The 15882-nt window shown below is 47.1% G+C and overlaps 1 protein-coding gene across 7 annotated transcripts in view; it reads right to left on the bottom strand.

Annotated features, from left to right (window-relative positions):
- CAMKK1 (calcium/calmodulin dependent protein kinase kinase 1) overlaps positions 1-15882 on the bottom strand; it is a 91284-nt gene extending 75402 nt beyond the window's left edge. The window contains exons 1-3 of one of the 7 annotated variants that reach the window (XM_021416044.1): positions 15720-15882; positions 14805-14845; positions 14216-14280 (exon numbers count right to left, since the gene is read on the bottom strand). The gene's annotated coding sequence lies outside the window, so the exon portion shown is untranslated. The other 6 variants (XM_021416048.1, XM_021416043.1, XM_021416047.1 and 3 more) reach the window with 6 other exon arrangements.

Raw genomic sequence — 15882 nt, 5'->3', positions numbered from 1 at the left:
GTCCTCTGGCAAGGCCTCCAAGCACTGCTCCACCGATGCCCTGAATACTGAGGGCACCTTTAGCAGCACCATACGTTTGACATTGAACTTGCCTCCTCACTGCTTAACCTCAACCTACTATTTCCATCCTTTCCCCTTCTGCAAAATAGTGGTGATCATATAAACGCTTAGCTAAAAGGCTTTGTAGCAGCAGGTTAAGCAGTATTACTGCTACTGAGCCTGTCCTTGGGGATCCAGCCCATAACTGTAGCTGCTGATGGCTCCATGCCATGCATGCAAGCACAGCTCTGCTAAGGCCAGCAAGGCACTGCTGTCACCAGCACACTCACCTCCCCACAGGTGCAGCCAGCCACAGGCCTGCACCCGGCTCAGATTCACAAGACATTACAAGTTACAACAATCTGGGGCTTGACAGAAACCACAACACAAGGTTTTTTTTTTTGAGAGCGCTCAATAGCGAAGAATCTCTCACTTAAAGTTGAAAAACAAACCCCTTTCTGTCTTTTATTTGCTAATTAAATGCATTCATTGTATTCAGAACTCATTTTTGTGCATAATGTTTTGCCCATCTGTTTGATTAAAAAAAGAACACAGCTACCCAGCTTCATTAAGCTAATTAAATGCATTCAGCCATTGGTTAATATTCTGAAGTACTTCACAATTATTCTCCCCAGTTATTAAATCTCCTTCATGGATTTTATTTTCTGTGCTCCTCTTTATTACCCAGCACCCAAGCCGAACTGCAATTGCTCAGTCCATTAGAACATTCAGGCACCCTGCTGACTCCTTCAGCTGGAGTTGGGTCCCAGGCAGGTATATTTGTGCCTGTATCTGACACTGTTTAGTTCATCCTGACCTCAGCACAGCATCTTCCTCTCTCTGTGCAACAGGGTTCAGCTCTGCCTGCCCAGGGAAAGCTGGAAGATTAAGCGTTAGAAAAGGAACACTGCAAATCTTGTTTCCAGCTGAAAACAGGCCCCCCAGCGCTGCAGTCATGGCACCACACCAGCCAGAGTTCAGGAAGTATCTGCACAACGCTCTCAGAAGCATGGTTTGATTTTCAGGTGCTCCCTTCTGGAGCCAGGAGCTGGACTCTCTCATCCTTGTGAGTCCCTTCCAACTCAGCATATTCTTTGGCTCTGTTTTATGTTTCAGGGATTTCTGTATTAACTCTCCACATGAATTATGAAAGGGAAGAATGGTCTCAGAATCAGTAATCCAATTATCTAGAGGATGCCAACTAACATCAGATGAACTAGTGCAGCAGAAGAACAGCAGTGTGACATGACACGTTAGCCTTGCTGGCATTCCTCTGAAGACTTCTTATGAGTTTTCTTAAAGCTAGGATGTCTGTACTAGGCTGTGGACAGACAAGCTCCCTGCATCCTGAACCTCCCAACCTGCTGGTCTCCCCAAGCTCTTTGCTCCATTGTGAAGGACACCCAGCAGCCCTGAGGCTCAGAATCCATATGTCCCAGCACCACTGTTCCTCAGAGACTTCTGCAGCAGCCCAGCACTGACACACAGCCATCCCACTCAGCTACAGAGGGGAGCATTGCACAAGGAGCCTTAAGGACTGAGCAGCACAGGTAGGCAAAGGGAAATGAGGGCATGGTGAGGGTAGCAAGAACTGAAGATGAGAGAAGTAGCACCAAGTCAGCTTTCCTGGCAGAGCAGAACTAACTGATGGAGGCCCTCACCTTAACAAGTTCCTTCTCTACCCAGCCAACCATTTCCATGAGAACTCATGACGACATGTCTCTGAAGCCTTAACTGTTGTGAGGCATTTGAGCCCAGGAGGACAAAGGCTCCAGAAGCTGATGTACACAGGGTAGGAGACGGGACTGACAGACACACAACAGATACATGGTCCATCTTTCACACAGGGTCTTGTTTCAGAAGGAAGCTAGGTTAAAAAACTGAAATGCACCCTTTTTTTTTTTTAAAAAGCAAGTTCTGATTTACATGGTTCTGGTCCCACCTTGTGGCTCCAGCTGACACCAAGATCTCCCGTCTTGAGGAACTGCAAAGGACAATGATGGAACTGCACATTTGTATTATGGACTCATGGCTGTTCTTCCTTCCTCATCAAGAGCTACATTTTACATTTGAGATGCAGGAAAGTGTACATTGAGTAAGGGCATATATCCACCTTGCCCCAGTTTCTGTTTCCAACAGGGACCAATAGCAGATGCTTGGAGGCAGAGGGGAACATACATTAACAGCTTAGAAAGGAAGGGAGCTCTGCAGCTTGACACGTTGCACAGAAAGCACCTTTTCATTTTTACTATACCTACCAGCCACACAGGGATGTTCAGGCATCTCCAATGCCCTTCTCAGAGAGTTGGAAAAGATAATTCACCCACATACCCACTGCCCCAGACAGACCTCACTGAAGGGTCATGAGGAACTCAACACAAATGTTCTGTACAAGCCAAGAAGGAAAGGGAACAAACTGTCTGGTTTGCTTCTGCATCTCCAGCCCAACCTTTAATATTTGAATTCTGGCTGTTTTCCCTAGATCCATTCTCGTGGTATAAAATGTAGTTACACTTCCAAGAAATCACTTGGTGGTAATTTAAATTGAAGGAGGAAGAAATTAAGAGATTGATGCAGCTGTGATTTGACATGTGCTGACCCAGGGTCTGAGGAGAACCTTAATGACATTTCCTTTAGGCCAGTCTGTTCTCTTTGTTTCACACTATAATTAGTTTTTCCTTTTAGACATCCAGGCATTGAGCCTACAAGAAAAAACTTGGCCAGGTTACTACAACTTCTCAATAGCATGACAACAGCACCAGTTAACATAGAGCTTACTGCATTTAGTGCTTTAAGACAAACTAAATGGCTAACTCCAGCTCAAAGAACTTATAAACAAAGCAAGCACTAGAAAAGAAAGCTTAAGAAATGATCCCCAAAAGGCATGTGGTTTTAAGGGGGTGTTGAACTCCCTTGAAAGTCTAGCCTCAACTGGCATCTACATAAACTTAAGGCTGTGTGTACTAGATTTAAGGAACAGCAGCACAGAAAACCCCATCAAGTAAGAGGGCCCTCTTCTAAGGTATGATTTCTCAAGATGTTTGTAAAATATGCAGCACCCATGGCTAACAGAGCACTTAGTAGGTGAACTATACTCCCCATAGTCCAAAAAAGATACTTTGCTCCTTTGTTTCCTTCCATTTGTCTTCAATCTCAAGGCTTCAAATATTTCTGTGATCAAGGTACATCTTGCATGCCATTTTAAGTAACAAGGTAAGTAGCACCCAGTTACACAAGTCTCCAGCAGGTCTTAAAGGCACCCATGCCCTTCACAACTAAGAAGGGCTGGGGCACTGACAGCACACACAGCTCCTCATTCAGCCACGTGAAACTCACCCATGGAGCAAGACGGGGAGACAGAACTCTGAGAAGCTGCAGATAAGGTGGGATAAGCAGCTTGCTACTTCCCCTTTGGGGTCCACAGCTTTTGTGAAGTCTTACTCCAGGTAGCCTAAAAGGCCAACAGTCCCCTAGCCCCCCAGGGGAAAGGATTTAGGACCAGGCATAATTCCTGACTAACTCTGTCTACCTGAACCCATTGCCTGCTCCAGGGAGATAATCAGAACCAAAGGGAGAGCACTGAGAGCTGTGCCTGAGGCCTGAGGAAATGAGAACTGCTCTTCCAGATTTCTCTCTCCATCAGCCACAGTATATCTTAACTTTCAGGTGAAAATAAAATTGTCAAGGACTGGTTCAGACTGTGAAACAACGAAGTGCAAGTTCTCTGCTGCACAACCCACTGGCCCCTCAGGAATCAAGGGACAAGCAGGGCTGGAAATTTAAACACCCACACTTTAGTCAAACTCAAGAGCACTGCTGGCTTTCAGTCAAGGATTACTCAGGTGTAAGGATCTTTATTCAGGATGAATAAGGCTCCTGTCACTAGCTGTAGTCACTTCCCCAGCATTCCAATTCAGGGAAATTGGTCTATACCATAGGGGTAGGAAGCACCATCCCACTCATCAGTTTGGGAAGCAAGCAGCAGTCTCACAGAGAAGGTTGTCCCCTCTTAACCCAAATAAGGAAAACAATGTGGTGTTTCATCTCATCTTCCTACCACCATGATTTGTGCCAAAGCTGAAAAGAGCGAGAGCAGCCTTGTGGCATTATGTGAACCATGGATTTACATCCTCTAGGGATACCACCCCCCGAAAAAGTCAGTTCAGTAGTTTCTTCTTGGAATCAGCCAATACACCAGCCAACGCAGAGGACAAGAGAAGGATCCTGCCGCCTGGGAGAGACTTGCAACAGTACAGAAACACAGCAGATGGGACACCTACCCTTCAGCTTGCTCCCCTCACTTCCAGGCTTCCTTTTTGTTTCCCTTACAATGTCTGCAGCTAAATGAACGCATCATCAGAGATTTTGTTCTTAATTTGCCCCTTGGGTGTTTTGTTGACCCTACTGAGAACTATATTTAAATGTGCAATTTCCTGGTTAACCAGGCTCATTTGCAGTCCCTTCCCCCGGATGCTTATGCAAGCCTGGCCCAGAATCCAATTAGCTACTACCACTCCTTAAATCAAAGGAATAAAAAACTCATACATGAAAAATAAAATTAAGAATTTTAATTACATTATTCTTACAATATATCTAAATACTTACAATTCCCATACTCTCTGGGAGGTGGGCTTAAAATACTAGAAAAATGACAGGTTTCCAAGGAGACTCAAGTTGCAGCCAGAACAGTTTGACAGGAGAGACTCCACCCACCCTAATCAGAGTTTGTTTGGCTTAATGCACTGAAGAGCCAGGTGCAGGTCCTACCTGGTATCCAGGGAAGGAGCAGCTCCTTCCCAGCATGTGAGATACATGGCAAGCCCAGCCTCAGGTGTGAAGGAACAGCTGTCATCCATATGGATTTACTGTGAGATAGGTCATCACCCCTACATGCCTGGGAGGTGCTAGGGCTTCAGAGGAGCATAGATTCAAGAGATTCATCGAGCACAGACCATCCGAGCATCCCTTCTGCACTGTGACCACAGCTCATGGCTGCTTCAGTATGGAGAATTGTAACAAAGGACAGCAAGGCTGTGGTCCACGCTTGGTCCAAGACAGTCACCTCCAACAGTGAAGTCCAGAGAGTATTCAGCTAACGACTCAGCTATTAGAGGATTGGTTTGCTTCTGGAGTTTGCTGGTACCACACTGCTCCTTGACTAGTTTCAGCAGCCACAGCAATGGTCACTGCAGCAGCTGAAATATGTTTCCAGTTGTCCCAGCTTTGCAAAGGAGGGACTGGATTCCCAAGGCCACACAGTCCAGCTCTTGACCACGACAGAACAGTGTTACATACATTGCTTTCCTTGCCACACCCTTTACAGCTCCAGCTTTTACATGTCACATTCCCCCAGTGACCACTGTTCAGACTTCACAGTGACCTCAGAGCATCTTCAGAGTCCCTTTTGAGCACGCTTCTCCACACCTCCTGCCACTTGGCAGTCTCTGCTCCAGCTCTTGGCTTCCTACCTCCATGCAGAAGCTGCATGTGTCCACAAAGCCTTTGGTGAACCTCCACAGAACCGTCTAGCTGGAGGATAGGACTGTGAAGGACAGGAAGAACCAGGCCCGGTGAGGTTGGAAGTCATCAGGAGAATCCTTTTGCCTCAGAGCTGGCTGAATGCAGGTGCTTCAGCCTGGACACTTGAGTTCCCAAATGCCAGAATGGCACAGCCTGGAAGATATCAGAGCTGTGGAAGGGTTCAGAAGAGGTCGGGGCTTTGGAAAAGATGAATTGCCCATGGAAATGCCACTTCTCAATGTCAACAAGTAAACCACATCTGGAATAACTTTGCTACAAGGTATTAACTGAGAAAGTACAAGCAAGCTGCCTTGGCTGCCAGCAAGTGATCATCCTAGACAGTGCAAGCGCCCGTACCTGCTCCTGACAACCACAGGGGCTTCACTCAGGCCCCCGGCCTGCCAGGAACCAGACCTGGCACCAAGTTAAGTGACTGCTGAGAATTCACAGGAAAACTAAGAAACTCTTATGACAGTAAGAGGCACCAAGTGATCGTGAGGATGGAACAGACCCTTCAGTGAGGCTCAAACCAATACACATATCTGGCAGGACAGTCTGCAGGCGGACAGCCCTGCTAAAATAAATTATTGAAGTACAATGAAGTAATTCTCTTCAATTCCCCTTCCCCACACCCCCCTCCCCTTTTAAAGGGAAACAGCTACACATCCAGAGCTGTCTGTTGTCAGATACTGCAGAAAGCCATCAGCAAGGAAGAACAAATACCCCAGGAGATGAAGTAAGCCATCATCTTCCCTTGAATGCAGCTGCAGTGACAGCTTGCAAAGAAACTACAGAGCTCCCCAATGTGCTAGAAACCACTCTGACAATGAAGTGTCAGCATATTTCTAGGTTAATAAAAGCTGGGGCATGGGAGGAGAAAGGAAAGGAAGAAGATGTATTGTCTTAGAGGCTGCAATGAATTTAACAGCAGGCAAACAATACAGGGCAAGGAAATATTTATTCATACCTGAAGAACACTGAATATTCAAGATTCTGGGAGCTCCACAAGCTCGTAACGGAACAAGACTCAGTACTTGGCAGAAACCACAGCACGCCCTTGGTGAATCCAGGAATTAATATCCAGCTCACACCAGAAATGCAGAAATACCCGAGCGTTGCAGCCATGACATCAGCAGGAGGCTGGTGTACACACACCAAGCAGCTCCAGCCTTGAGAGCAGCAAGGGACAGGCCCTCTGTCCTGCAGGGAGAAGGGGCTTCTCCCCAAGGAAGCTGGGCAGGCATTGAGCCAGGGCAGCCCAGCAACACACTGCGCTGGAGTCAAACTGGAAACATTTCTGTAGCTAAGAAACTGCCCTTTGGTCTTGTATCCTTCAAGTGTCTGCGGTTCATTAACTCTGATCTGGAGGCTTTAGTTTCCATTGATGTGGCATTTCAGGCTCAATTATCACCTATGCCTGATGCTGTATAAGGATAACACTGGTCCCTGGAGCAAAATTTATACTCTCAGTATGAGAAACCATGAGGCAAATAAACCGATGTTTGGAACTGCCTTACCCATTCATTTGGTGGCTGGAAGCATGCACCACAGGAAAACTGATTCCCACAAATGGGGCACAATCTGATATTGCCCTTTCACATCTGCGATTATCGTTTTGGATGACCACTTTTTAGTTCCTTTGAAAAAGCATGCTGAAAACTCAGATCCTTACAAAAAAAAAGGCCAGCTCCATTCTACAGTCTGACTTGAAGCAATCTATCTGGCATTTAGGAATGAACTCCCAGAAATTGCTATGAATAAGTCATGCCTTTTTACTATTGCTTCAAGGCAAATTACAGGCACTGCTCACATCAATACTGCATGAGAAAGGAAAAAGCAGAAGCCTGATTAGAGTATGGAAACACGCTGGAAGAGATGCCTGATCTCTCTAAAGACACAGCAGTAATTTGGCCTGATTTGCCAGCTGAAAGCACCGAAGTTCTTGAACACTACCACAGGACAAAGGCAGGCAAAACCTACATGGCACCTTTATAAGGTCCAGGCTGATCTGCAGCAATGTAGAGTTCTCCCACATTTGCCTAAAACATTTCCTCCCTCCTCAGATGCTCACACTTCCCCAGTCCCCCCTCTGACAGTGCTGCATGCACTGGACAAGCTGAAACAGAGGATCTCCTGACAATTCCAGCAAATCACACACCACACATGTAGTAATCCCATAATGCAGTCCCAAGGCAGAGGCACATTCCTGTTCCCTCTTCACTCAGCAAGAGTTTGCATGGCAAGCTGCATTCAGACATCTTCTACTTCCCCAGCCCCATACAGAATCATAGAATTGCTCAGGTTGGAAAGGACCTTCAAGATCATCAAGTCCAACTGCAACTTAACCATACTGCTCTAACAACCCACCGCTAAATCATGTCCCCGAGCACCACATCCAAACAGTTTTTAAACACATTCAGGGATGGTGACTCAAACCAAACAAAAATACAAAAATCCCACACCCATTTCAAGTCTATTTTACACTCTAACTTCACAGAGCTAAGAGACTCTGGAATTATTAACTTCTGTCAGTCAGGCTACCTGACAGCTGTGGAAGAGGTTGTTCCTGACCTCAGCACAAAAGCATCTCACCAACCATGGGAAAACAGCAAGAGGTCAGCAGATGAGTCCTCTGCCTTCATGCTGCCACTCACAGTAGGCACACTTAATACAAGGAAACCCAAGTTCTCTGTTCCAGAACAAATATCACAGAATAGCAATACTCAGACAACATTCTCAGAACCAGGTGTGAGGAAGTGCCAAAACGAAGACTTGTTTAGGTGGCTGGCATACAGCATGTGTACTACAATCCTTTCTTTGTCACAGGAACACTGCATCAGGTCCAGCTGCCTTTTTAGACATCTCAATTTCTTCAGCACAGGGCTACTGCCTTCTGTATCAAAACTATCCAAACCCAGTTCTCATTCTTGTCCTCCCAGTTTTTCCCCAATCTGATTTGCAGTCATTCTTAAGAGACAGGGAGGGAAGCTCTGAAGAAGCAAAGCTCTTCCAGGGTAGCACTCAGCCTCCTTCAGGGGTAAAACTACCAGTTTCCTTCCAGGTTACATCCACTACTTCTCACATGCTGCAGTCCCTTCCCTAATGGAATTGTCATTCATCCTTAGATTCACTTCAGGTTCCTGATGAGGACACAGCTCACACATCTTCCAGCTTCTTGCCTGCAAAAAGGCAAAGCCTCACATGCTAGAACTGTGCAAGGGGGAGGGGGAGTCTGGTAGCAGACACCTACCATGACACAGCAGCTACAGATCTCTTCCAGCAGGAGTCCCTTTGAGCATCCCAATTTCTCTGAGAGCCCACACCAAAAGAAGCAGATTAAACTAAGACCACCAGCCATATCTAGCACATGAGAAGGTCCAGAGGCAGGAGAAAGGCTCTGGTGATTCCTGCGTGTTGCCACTACTGTGGTGAGAAAGCACCAAAGCAGAAGCTAGTTGAGAGCAACTTGACAGAGCTAATGCAGCAGCAGAACAGCACAGGGGGTGGTAATTGCTCAGCCTCAGGTAAGCATGCATGCACACAGTACTCCACAAGGCTATGCTGGCACATTTTTTCCTGCTGCTGCCCAATTCCTCAGCTTTATCTGTTGTAGTTGTGACAGCCTACATCTCTGGGCTTCCTCAGGCTGTGCCTAAACTACTTGCATAAAAGCAGTTATATCATCACCTACTCCTCTGTGTTTTTAGGACTTGCTGCTGTTCTTTAGAATAGAAAGTGAACCACTATCTATAGGTGAGAGAAGAAGAAAGGAGGCACCCACACTGAAGCTCTTTTTTTATTGTAATGGGCTTGACAGCACAACAGCCTAAGTTAATAAGGCAACACAAACTACAGGGTTGATAGAACCTCCACTGCACACACAAGACAGCAAGGTAAAATTGTGAATCAGCTGAGCAACACAGGGATAACTGAGAAACACCAGTCACCAGAACAGCAGCAGGTGGCTGCATAGCTCTACTCCAATACAGCACTGAACTGCCAAATGTAGGTACTGAAGTCCAGGTCAGTAGAGCATGATCTCACACTCCTTGGTATGACTCATTTTTATCCTCACCACAGAGGCTAGAAGTTGTAAATCCAACACTAATGCATCCTCAGAAGGTATTATTCAGCCTGGGCTTCCACAGCACTTCTTTACTTCTCTCTTCCCCACCCCCAGCTGAGCCCCTCATGTCTGCTCTGTTTAACACCTTTGCTATGTACACAGTGTTTGGGTCCATCTGTGAACTGAGGCTTCATGTTACCAAGGAAATCTGTAGCAGAAGGAAAATGAATCAGTCTGTATTAATATCCTACGTACTAGACCAGCCTTCTGCACTTCAGAACTTTGTGTGGCTGTAGGAATTGCATCTACTTAGTACAGAGTTCAAAAGCCACAGCAGAAATAATGTGAAGAGAGAACACCAGAGGCAAGATTTTTTTCCCCTTTTTAAGGTGAAGAAAATGTCATCTTTACAGCTGTGCAAAGACAAGAATCTTGCCGTGCACAGTCAAAGAGGGACCTAATGGTCATTCAAAAATATGCCGTTATTGCTTTGTCCTCACAAGGTCACATAATTATGGAGCCACTCGGCTGAGAAAAAACAAGCAGCCAACCCTAAAAACATCCATGGGACAATACACCAGAATCACAGGATTCAGGGAGCTGCTCTTATCCTCTCACCTCGAGAAACAACTCCATGCTTCTGATCACTTAATAAGAAAGAAAAAGCAAACAACAACACAACTCTTCCAACTCAGCTCTGCAGCAAGGACTCCAATCGAGAACCCAGGCTTTTCTGCCAGCTGAAAAGGATGGGGTGTGATCCTTCTCATTTACAGTGGTGTGGGAAAGCAGAGACTAACAGGGGAAAGCAGCTGCAGAAAGCAGCCATAAAACAAACGAGTGAGGCTTGTGAATTTGGCTCCACTGACCTCAGGGGAGTAGGCACCTCTCAACACTGGTATCAGCAGAACAGAAGGCTATGCTTCTGTGGCCTTCCTGCTTGGCAACTGGTCTGCAGAGTGTACAGCATGGGAACAGGAAAGAGGGGAAAAGACACTTCCATCTCAGAAAGGCACATATACAAGTGCTGCTCCAGCAGAGAATGGCACATCACAGCCTCACTGTTTATATTAACACCAGAATAATTAGAGCAGTCGCTGTTAACTAGCTAACAACTCCACCGTAAACTCTGAACAACACTGAAGAATTAATTACAACACTTCAGAGCCTTCCCGGAACGCAGCCACCAATCTACAGAAAACTCTGAAACCAGCCCAGAGACAAACAGGCTAAATAAATCCCAAATGGCTTGTGGAAAAAACCACACAACTCTCTCAGAGATACTCACCCTAAAATAATGCCTGTCCAGGGCAGCAACCCAACAGAAACAAGTCCTCAGCAAACCACACCTTTATCACAAGGCATGACTCAGCTCATGAGCTGGTTGACATCAAAAAGTAAAATATACAGGGATTTATTTCCAGCCAGGTTCACTCCCTAAACCAGCAAGTTTCCAGAATGAGAAGCTCTCAGTTGCCATGGGACAGCCTTCCCTTCCAACTGCAAGCCTCGGCTCACAAAGAAGCTGTGTACTCAGAAGGTTTCGACCTTTCAAGAGAACTTCCCCATCCAGGGACACAAGCACATGGAAGCAGTGAAATCATTCTCCAGTGTCACATATTTGACACTTATGACAAATATTTATACTTCTCCATCTGCTTCTGTCCCTATCACTTCTGCCAAAAATAAAACTGAAGACTGCAATGGAACACAAAAATATTTCTGAAGACTTAACCCACTCTAAGAAATATTACCAGCAAGTTTGGTCCTCCAATCCCTAAGTTACAACTACAGCTATGCTGTGTTTGATTGCACCCTGTCATTAATGATAAACTTTGTCTGACAACCATATTTGTCTAGGTTACAGGAAAAAAAAAACAGACGGAAAGCAACACCTCAGTAGGTGGAAAAGAGGAAAGGCTGAGTCAGACTTCCAGATGCTTTTTTTTTTTTTTGATAGCCTGAAGTTTAATCCTGGAAAAAAAAAGTTATACTTGTTAATCCGTGGCAGCCCTAAAAGTAAGGCACGAGCCTTCTTTAGGAACCTAACAGGACCTCCTTCTTTTGCCACATCTCCTGTTTCATCTCCAAACAAACCTGCAATTCTGGTCTAGTGTGTATGCCCCTAACTAAACACATTTTTCTAGGATCAAGGACAATCCTTAAAGACACCACCTGTGTGTCATTCATACAAGTCTGAGAAACATCTGAGTTTCTGGAGAGACAGAAACAGGTATGCATACCAGCTTACACCCCACCAATGACCACAAATCAACACCCATTCTCCCACACGTTTATGAAGTCGCTGATGTTTCATTCCATTTTTATCTTCCAGAATGGTATTCCATCCCAATTTACCAGTTATCAGGATTTCTCTTAAGCACTTCAGACAGTTTTTTCCAAGCATGTCAAGCTTAACAACTGTCTTAATTAAAACCACATGCTTAACTACATGATTTTATTTAATTTCATTCATTTATCTACTGTACCCAGTGCTTTGATGCTTCATCTATCATGAAGATTACTAACTACTTCAGATCTGTCACAATGACTGAATTATGTCAGCAGTTGCTTCTATACACTTCAATCATCCTCACTACTTTTACAGTCAGATACCCACATTCATTTAACTGCATATTAGATGACTGGGTCACCTACCTGCACATCAGTGACTTGCTACAGGATGTCACTTGCTTTGAGAAGCTAGTGACATAAAATGACTCCATATCAGAGAAGAGGAATTTAAAGCTATGAAGAAGAAAGGTAAGCAGAAGAACCTTGGTGAGGACTACTGTCTGCCTACTTTTCCTGAAATGCTTTTTTATCTTTTAAGGCATAAGCCAGTAACATTTAACCTTATATCAGATTTATATCACATGCAACCCAGGCCTTGCTTTTGGCAAGTAGCTGAATGGGTAACTTGCCTCCTCAATGGCCCTCTTGCCTCTCAACTGGCTGCACTGCCTGCCTTCTCCAACTGTCAATCTTCTGCAGCAGGGTAGGGCTGGGCAGCCACCAGCATCTGCCAGAGCACAAGTTAGAGGATGGTCAAAAGTCACCCAGAAGCAGCATTTGCTCATCTTCCTTCACACAGGAGTCAGGAAGAGCTTCTACTCGAAGTGGGCTTTGCTGGAGACCTCAACCAAGCCATTTCCCCCTCACACTATTTGCCTACTTACAATGCCTGCATGCACAGCATCAGCACAAGGCTCCAAAAGGGAACCACACCCTCCCACATAAGCAGAACCTGCCTCCCCCTGCAACCAGTGTTTGACGGTGCTCTGAAACGCTGAACAGACTCACCTACTCTTCTCCTGCCCATCAGCTACCTGCACTTCACAGCACCAACAGACAGGCTCTCCCCAGGCATCTTCTTAAGGCAGAGTAATTGCAGATATTGATTTCAGATGTTATCAAGCAAACTACCTTCCACAACTCCAATATAGACACTATCCTCACTCTGAGCTCCCCACTAACACATGTCCCTTCCCCTCCAATACGGCAGCATGCCCCAATTTGCACCAGATTCAGTCAGGCAGAGACATACTCCGGAGACCCAGAAGCCATCCAGCTCCCTAAGCTTTTATGGTAGCTTCTCCTGAAGCCTCTTATAAGAGTGACTCCTTTCCCTGCTCCAGGATAGCAGGGAGTCTGTAAAGGCTCTTCTAAGGTCAGCACTGATACTGCACAGGAGACTTAGCTTGCAGACCGGACTGTTCCTTCTACAGTTAAAGAGAGGCTGGCACAAACAAGTGGGTTAATACAACCTTCAGTAACTTCAGGAAACAAACACCAGCAAGAGACAGTACTCTGGCAAGCAGACTCTCAGCTGAAGCACAGAGCGGCAAGTTCAGCATAGTGCCACCTCTTCAAATCCAGCCAATGTCTAAACTACATGAGACCCAGTGGCGACTGCTACTCAAACAGTGCTTCCTCTCCAGCAACCAGAACACTGCTACATTGCCCTTTTAAATATTTCCCCTGCTGCAGCAGGACCAGAATTACACCAGGACTAACAGCAGCTATCCAACTGTAAAGGAGACCACTGCCCACATACGGTTTGAAAGAAAATATCTTCAAAAGCATCCATCACAGGGCTGCAACAATTTACTGTGAGGGGAAGACAAGCCAAAAAATATTCTTCCAATGCCTGGGCCAGCACTACAGTCAGAGCTGCATGACCTGGGTCTTGTAGGGTTTGCAGTACTCCCCCACTCCTCCCTGTCCAGTTCCATCAGCTGATGATTTGATTAAAAAAATGCAAAAACCATGCACACAGATGACTCCTGCTGCTCCCCACCCAGAACCTCCCATCCTTTTATGCAGAGAAGTTAGTCAGACTGCACTTAAACGTATTGCCTGCAGTGTTCCTCCTCAGTGTGCCACCGGTAACAAGGACTGGTTTTGCATATTGGTATGTAATACTTATCACTGAAGACAAATGTCCCACAACTTTCTTGAGATATGTCAAGCCCCTTAAGGAACTCCTCCTGCGCACAGCATATCAAGATGCTTTCCCTCTTAAAAGAAGTGGGGACTTTGGTTGAGACTTGCACGCACACAAGCAGGATTCAGCATTCTCATACTCACTGAGATGGCAGCTGCAGGGTGGCACACAATCAAGCGGGGACCCCTTCTTTGCTCTTCATCTGTACCTAAAGAGAAGGAACCCGAGACTCTTCCTTTGATCTCTGCAGCAGCATTTCATTCAGAGATTCAGGAGCATGATAATATTTTATTAGCTTAAAGAAAAAAATAAAAAGCTTCTGTAGGAAGAGGAAGCTCACAGCCAAGCCCTGTACTGCAGGCTGACCAGTTGCCCACTGCAGATACCTCCCAAGAGCCCCTGGGGATGAGCCAGTCCACAATCCCTTCCCGGCAAAGAAAAGCTGGTCTTCAAAAACCAGTTAGTGCAAGAACCTTGTGTCAGGCAAAGACAATCAGCACTTAAAGAATACGTGAGTTAGGAGCACTGGCTCTGAAACCCATGGCAGAAATAAGATACAAACAAGCTGCATGAAGCACATTATTACTCTCTGGGGCAATACTGGGACAGACAGGAACTTAAGTCACAGCTCAGCTCACAGCTCAGCTCCAGAAAGGACGGGATGAGTTCAGAGAGCAGCTCAGCCCACCCTCTCTGGGGCCAGGTGCTGTCCTATGAACACGTGCCACACACCTGGGTCCAACTCCAAGCGCACCAGCTCCAGCCGGCAAGACCTATCCCAAAAGCAGGGAGAAGAAATAATTGGAGACAGTTCCAGAACAGAGACACTCCAGTCAGCAAACAGAAGGCTACCAGGACCCAGCCACTCAGCACCTCCTGAAGCTTAAAGCCCAGCTTTCAAACTGCATTAATAACATGCCTGAACTCCTCGCTGGAATGATAAGAGGCTGGTGCTGACGCTCCTGGTTGCTAAGATCTGGCCTTCTTCAGGCAAGAGCCAAAGGAGCACCCTGGGGAAAGCAAATTACTGCTGTGCCCGGAGATTGGTGCTGCTCACTGTGCAGCCTAGGCAGGGGTGCAGCACGCGCTGTGCCATAAACGAGGGCACGCTGCAGCCCCAGCACTCTGCCTTTGGGTTTTCTCTTCCAGCAACAGAGATAGCAGCTCCCCGCTTGCCTCATCCCGTTCCAAGAGCAACACTTTGACAGCCAGCCCGCGTCAAACGCCCGAGATGCCCCACAGGACAGAAGTTAACACCTCATTGGGAGCGGCAGCGCGAGCTCCACTCGGAATCACGGAGCCCGCTGGAAAAGAATCCGTTTCCTAAGGCGGGCACACCGCTCCCAACGCCGGGTTTCAGAAGGAGTTTTCTTCCCCCCCCCCCCCCTTTAATTTCTGCAGCACCGCACGGCACGCGCAGAGCCCCAACTCCGCCACAGAGCCGCTCCCCACACAGCTCCCGGGACACCGCCGCCCGCCGAGGGCACCTGCTCCAGGCCGGGAGAACCCCGCGGGCTGCGGCTTCGGACGCAGCGCGGCCTACTCCGGTCCGCGGCGGAACCCCCGCTGAAGCAACGGGCACAGCGCGAGAGCCGCGGAGAGGATCCGACTCCGGGCGCGCATCACCGCCCTTCCCGCCCGGCTCACCTGCGCTCGGCCGCGCTCCGCTCCGCTCGGCTCGGCTCGCAACGTGCCGCTGTTTGCAGCGCCCGGCCAAAACTCCCCGGCACGCGCCCTATCAGCGCGCGCCGCCCCACGGCCGCCCGCCCTCCATTGGCCGCACGGGGCCGGAGCCCCCCGCCCGCCGCCC

The sequence above is a fragment of the Numida meleagris genome, chromosome 18 (assembly GCF_002078875.1).
Source record: "Numida meleagris isolate 19003 breed g44 Domestic line chromosome 18, NumMel1.0, whole genome shotgun sequence".
NCBI classification, from domain to species: Eukaryota; Metazoa; Chordata; class Aves; order Galliformes; family Numididae; genus Numida; species Numida meleagris.
The sequence above is the reverse complement of the archived record's forward strand: the minus strand, read 5'-3'. Positions and strand labels throughout refer to the sequence as shown.